Source organism: Hordeum vulgare, chromosome 7H (assembly GCF_904849725.1).
Source record: "Hordeum vulgare subsp. vulgare chromosome 7H, MorexV3_pseudomolecules_assembly, whole genome shotgun sequence".
NCBI lineage: Eukaryota > Viridiplantae > Streptophyta > Magnoliopsida > Poales > Poaceae > Hordeum > Hordeum vulgare.
Genome location: NC_058524.1, coordinates 631,983,067 through 631,990,321, shown reverse-complemented (window position 1 = coordinate 631,990,321; position 7,255 = coordinate 631,983,067).

The following is a 7,255-nucleotide window of genomic DNA, read 5'->3' as shown; positions in this document are numbered from 1 at the left end:
ACCCTATACTGCCGCCCCCAATTTTGATGAAGAAGCCACTACTACATTCCAGATCGTTACACACTCAAAATTATGATGTGCACAACACACAATTGTATATATCACACATACAATTTTGATGAAGAAGCCACTACTACATGCCAGACCGCTACACACTCCAAACCATGATGTGCACGACACACAATTGTGTATACCACACATACAATTTTGATGAAGAAGCCACTACTACATGCCAGATCGTTACACACTCAAAACCATGATGTGCACGAGACACGATTGTATATACCACATGTACATTTTTTATGAAGAAGACACTACTACATACCAGATCGTTACACACTCAAAAACCATGATGTGCACGACACACAAGTGTAGATACCACACATACAATTTTGATAAAGAAGCCACTACTACATGCTAGATCGTTACACACTCAATACCATGATGTGCATGACACACAATTGTATATATATACTACACATACAATTTTGATGAGGAAGCCACTACTACATGCCAGATGTTACACACTCAAAATCATGATGTACACGACACACAATTGTATATACCACACATACATTTTTGATGAAGAAGTCACTACTACATGCCAGACCGTTACACACTCAAAACCATGATGTGCACATCAAACTATTGTATATACCACGCATATGGGGAGGAGATCAAAGCACCCCTGCCATGATCAGTAGGTTCGTCGTCGAGAGCATCAATCCAAACATAGACTGGTGATCAATCCAAACAAAGACTGCAAAAGAAGACTTCTAATCAATCCAAACATAGACTACTGGTCAATCCAAACACATACTACAGCAACAGACTTCTCAACAATCCAAACATATACTACTGATCAATCCAAACATAGATTGCAACAATAGACTTCTAATCAATCCAAACATAGACTGCTGATCAAGCCAAACACAGACTACAACAACACACTTCCCATCAATCCAAACATATACTGCTGATCAATCCAGACACATATTGCAAGAATAGACTTCTGATCAATCCAAACATAGACTCCTGATCAATCCAAACATAGACTACAACAACAGACTTATGATCAATCCAAACATAGACTGTTGATCAATCCAAACACAGACTAGAACAACAGAGTTCTGATCAATCCAAACATAGACTGCTGATCAATCCAAACACAGACTGCGACATCAGACTTCTAATCAATCCAAACACAGACTACAACAACAGACTTCTGATCAATCCAAACATAGACTGCTGATCAATCCAAACACAGACTGCGACATCAGACTTCTAATCAATCCAAACACAGACTACAACAACAGACTTCTGATCAATCCAAACATAGACTGCTGATCGATCCAAACACAGACTGCAACAACAGATTTCTGATCAATCCAAACATAGATGTGCTTCTATCCCTGTCGAGGCCCTCGAGCCAAAATAAGGATAGGATTGCATCTTGGGCTTTACACAAAAGGACCCGTGCGTTGCAACGAGAAAAAAATATATTATAGTCTCCAATGGCCATGATCATATTTTGATGCATCACACCGATACACTATCACTCCGAATTTTGTGAAATAACTAATATATTTTTAAACTCGTAAACATACTAGAAATCATGACCATTTTACAAATTCATGAACTCTTTTAAATTATTTTGAACACTTTATAAAATCAAGAACATTTTTTGAATTTATGAGCAATTTATACTAATTTCAAACATTTTCTAAAAATTGTAAACATATTTTCTTAACAATTTGCTTGAACTGGAGAACATTTCTTGAAATTCACAAAAATAATGACGAAGATTTTTTGAATGGATGAACATTGTTTTGGAAATTGGTGCAATAATTCTTGAAATTCACAAAAGCAATGACGAACATTTTTGGAATTGCATGATTTTTTTTGAATCAGCGATACTTTTATGAATGAATAAAATATTTTGTAAGTAATGAACAATTTTTCAATTATTAGGATATTTTTCCATTCATGCACATTTTTTGAATTAGCAAAATTTTATTTAATTCCATTAACATTTTTATTGCATGAAATTTTAAAAAAAATCATGAAAATTATTTGATTTCCTGAAAATTTGTTTTCAAAATTACAAACATTTTTTAATAAACACACTTTTTTTATAAAATTGTGAACAATTTTTGAATCCACAAACAATTTATGATTTATTAAACATTTGATCTAAAATTATCAGTTTTTTAATTTTTTAATTTTTTTTGAAGTCCCAAATTATCTGAAGTAGAAACAACGAAAAAGAGAAATAAAAATAAGAAAATAAAAATAAAAAACTAAATTTTAAAAACAGGACGACCGGACATGGGTCGGCTAAAACGGGCGCGGTGCGTGTTCTCCCACAACACGGGGCATAGTATATGAGGTCCCTACTGCAAGGGACGACCCAGGCGGGGGATTCCCATGTGTGAAATGTTTTTTATCACTTGTAGGTGGCATTGATGGGTAATGTTTTATAAATTTGGCGGCAATTTCCGTGACGTACCGTAAGAAGGAGTATCCCCTTTATTATTACTAGTAAAAATGCCCTTGTGTTGCAATGGGAGAAAAAAGAACTTGTGTTCGGCATGAAGAACAAAACTAGGTATAGATGATCCAGATTCAAATGACCTGGATGAACAATACTAATTTTAGATTGTTCACTTATTGATCACATTAGTGGATAATTTTTTTAACTCTCAGGACAATTTCGGTGACGTACTACTAGAAGCAATAGCCCCTTTATTATTAGGTATAGACTAGTACACATGCCCGTGCATTGCAACTGTAAAAAAATCACACGCCCAACATTACTGAAGACCCACGTGGACCGCATCCTCTATCTGAAACTCGTGCCCACCCATACAATTGCTTATCCTCCTTTTACATTCGTTGGTAGTGGCTGCGCTGTCAGCACCTGGTCACAATGTGCCCGAACGTGGTTAGTGCCAAGGTGAGGAGTTCAGACACCACACGACACACCTATCATTGAACCACACCGATACAATGGAATATTTATATGTTCAGAATATATTCATCTCATTCTTGATAGTATAGCAGTGGATGGGAAAGCTTCCATTATGGTCTCCATATTATTCCACCTTTGACGTTGAGAAGGTATGCTTTATATGAAGAAAACATACAACAACAAACACATTGCTTTAATGTCGGTACTATCTCTAGTTGCATTTGATGAGTTTTCCACTGACATGATGTTATTTAAGGAAAACATGTTTACTCTCATACAATGATAGAGATGTCTCATTTGCTAATCAGGTAGTATTATGTTTCCCGAGTGTATATTATAGGGATAAACTTCCATAGTATACCAATTGAAGGATCATAAGGACATGGATCAAGATAGATGGGAAGTTAAGATTTGAAGTTTGATTTACAACAAGAGACCCACATAGTACACAATAAGTGTCTTAAAATGGCAATTTGTTCATAATTGGTCATATGATTTTTCATTTTGGAATCCCTGTACTTTATGTGTTTGTATACACTAAAATTTGTGTAAGTGATATGAGGTTACGTATGGCACATGACTATATTTAGTATAAAAAATTGCTCGCACATTTCCCATTTTGCACTCTTTATAACTATATACTCAATACTATGTACGTTGCAAAATTTTCATCCTAATATCAAACATCTAATATGCAAGTAAAGTTATTCAATTTATCTACTATTATATAAACATGACTAACAATTCCCACAACAACGTGTGGGGTATCATCTAGTTTTCTAAAATTGGGAAACCAACAAAGAGCCATCTGAGACACTTTTTCTGCCACCGCAAGACTCTGTTCCGCCGTGATACCATGTGCAAACCTTTTTTGGTGTCGTGCCGGAAGGGGAAACAATAATGGAGGCCGTCTACATCAACCTTGTTGCCTTCATGATGATACGTGAGTAGTCTACCACACACTTACGGGTCCATAGCTAGTACTTAAATGACTTCTTCTCTCTATTTGATCTTTAATACAAAGTTCACCGCGGTTCTCACGGTGATCTATTCGATGTAATCCTCTTTTGCGATGTGTTTGTTAGGATCCGATGAATTATGGGTTTATGATCAGATTATTCATGATTATATATTAGGTCTTCTCTAAAAAAATTATGCACGATTATTATAGATTTGTAATTCTTTCGAATCTATTGGTCTGATTTTGCCAGCTAGATTGATTTATCTTCAGTGTGAGTGATGCGTTGTGATGGGTTCAATCCTGCGGTGTTCAATCTCACTGGCAGAAAAGGACATGCCGCCTATTTGTATTGTCTTCATTAAGGATAAAACGATGGTTTTTGAATATATTGCTTGTCTTGCTTTGTCTACATCATGTCATCTCGCTCCAAGCATTAATACTCTAGATGCATGCTGGATAGCGGTCGATGAGCGGAGTAATACTAGTATATGCAGGCAGGAGTTGTTCTACTTGTTTATGGACATGATGCCTATATACATCATCATTACCGTGAATAACATGTCATAACTATGTCCTATTCTGCCAATTAGGCAATGGTAATTTGTTTGCCCTTTGTATGCTATCTTCGAGAGAGAAACCTCTAGCAAAAACTATATTTACTAAAATCCGAAAAATACCTCGCTGCCTTTTATTATTTGTTTTTACTATTTATATTTTCTATATTATCAGAATTAATCATTGCAAGTAACGAGTTCAAGGGGCTTGAAAAATCCTCTTTCCCGTGTTGGGTGCAAGTGTTTAGTTTGTGTGTGTAGGTGATGTCGAAGGGGTTTGCATGATTCTCCTATTGGTTCCATAACCTTGGTTATCACTAAGGAAAATACTTATCTCTACTGCACTGCATCTCCCCTCATCTTCGAAGAAAATCCTAGTGTAGTTTACAAGTAGCAGCCATTAATCTACCAATCACCGCAAGCAAGGTTGTTAGAATCGTAATTCTGAATCGGATGGGAGCCCTGATGGTAGAATCGCAAATCGTAGAATCTTCAGTACCACAATGGTAGAAACGTAGATTTTACTAGCTAGAATCGTCGAATCATATGACTCAATATGGATCCTAAAATCATAGAATCGTACAACAGAACCGCAATTCTGAAAACCTTGGCTGTAAGAATATGTCGCACTCGGTAAGAAGTTTTCTAGTTACCCGTACCAACATACTCATGTAAATGTCAACAACCTCCTAGATTTTGTCCTTGGTCCGAGTGTTGTTGTGGGCAGCACCATGATCCATGTTGTCCACGGACGTAAACTGGATGTTCAAACTCCGACATCACCTCAACGCGGTCAACGAAATGTTGCTCCCATGTAAAAACTTGTGTCACTTTGTTAGCCATATCCCTAGGGTTCAACATCAATGGGCCTCAAGCTAGCCCGGTCTCCAAAGCTCTCTCAACATCACCATGAATCGAATGTCTATCATTGACATTACTCCTCCGGCCTCTTTCCATGCAGACAATGAGTACATCACCATGAGTGTGATTGCACATGAAACAATGGAGATGATAATCAAAATAGAAAGACCGCAGAACGAAATGCATACATTCGTTAATTGTTTTGCAAAGACGGTATGGCTGACATCACCATTCATCTCCATGCCGGAAACAATTGATATGGATCATAAATTGAATAATGGTTCGTATTTTACCCATGCTAGAGAAGTCTGTCATTTTTTTTTCGTTGCAGCGCACTAGCATTTTTCTAGTAAAAGAGAAAAGTGAAAGAAAAGCACAAGAAAGAACGGAAGAAAATACATTGCAAAACAGTACTCCCTTCGTCAAGTCTCTCCCTAATAATAAAACAAATAGTGTTTCTGGTCGTCCGTCATTTAAATTGCCCCCGAAATTGACTAAAATTACCCACCAATGACACTCATAAGTCAAAAAAACGGTTCGTTTTTTGGATTTCAGAAATCGGCGCCGTTCTTTATTGTTATACCAACCGATAGGGTATTCAAATAATAACCGACAACTAGCGCGATGGTTAACAGTTCAGCTCTCCACACGGGAGACCTAGGTTCGATCCTAGTTCTCATCTATTTTTCTCTTCATTTTTTTTACCTGTTTGAAGCATGGGCCGGCCCATGTGCAGGTCGACACGTCCCTGTTTTGTATTTTTTTAATTTTTTATTTCATTCTTGGTTTTTTACTTCTCTAAATTAATTCAAGATTTTAAAAGAACAAAATATCAAAAAGTTATGAGTATAAAAATGTAGGAAAAAGCAAAAACTGTTTGTGTATTCGAAAAAATATTCAAAAAGTCATAAAATATTCATGAGTTCGAAAATTGCTCACATATTATAAAACAAACCAAACTGTCGCTTACGTAAAGGTTTTATTAGGAGATCTGTAAAGGTCATTTCATGATTTTATTTAGACCCTTGCATATCAAAAAGTTGCGAGTTTTAAAAAAATTAGGAAAATGTAAACCATTGTAAATTCAGAAAAATATTCAGAAAATCATAAAAAGTTTGTGAGTTCAGAAATTGCTCACACATTATAAAAAATTCACAATTTCAAATAATTTTTTATTAAATAAGAAATGTTTATTTAAAAAAAATGATCCGGTATTCAAAGCATATTTAGGAATTTGAAAAACATGTCCATCATTTTTAGAAAATGTTCGTAAAAATTAAAACACATCCGTAAATAATAAACAAAACTAACTGTCGCTTACATAAAGGTTTTATTACGAGATATCTCGAGGTCGTTTTATGATTTTATTTAGTCCCTCGCGTTAGGTAAAAAAGGTTTCGGTGTTTTGTACAACGCTGAGCCCCAACCAAATTGACACTAATTTTTATGGGTTAGTTTTGTACACAATTATATTTATTCTCGTACCAGAATACTGGTTATGGTAAGTACCGCTACCCTAAGTTAAGACGAGGCACATCATTCATCAGTATAGCTCAGGTAGGATCCGTAAAATGCAATTTGCTCAGCCACAAAACATTATGTTGTGACACCTTAAGAAATCAAGTCGCGATGAGCATAATGTTTTTTATTTATGAAATCATACTTTTTTATATGTACCACACCTGTATAATCTAATAGTTTTTTCCCGTTGCAACGCACGGGCATATTTGCTAGTAGTAGTATTTATCAGAGAAATAGATGTGTCTAGATGTATTTTAGTTATAAATATATCCATTTAAATCGATTATCTTCCACAAGTATTTTTGTTCTTTGATTTGAGAAAAAAGAAGAGGAAAAACACAGTCCAGTCCAAGCTTATCCATTTGGACACAGGAACAGGAGGAGGGG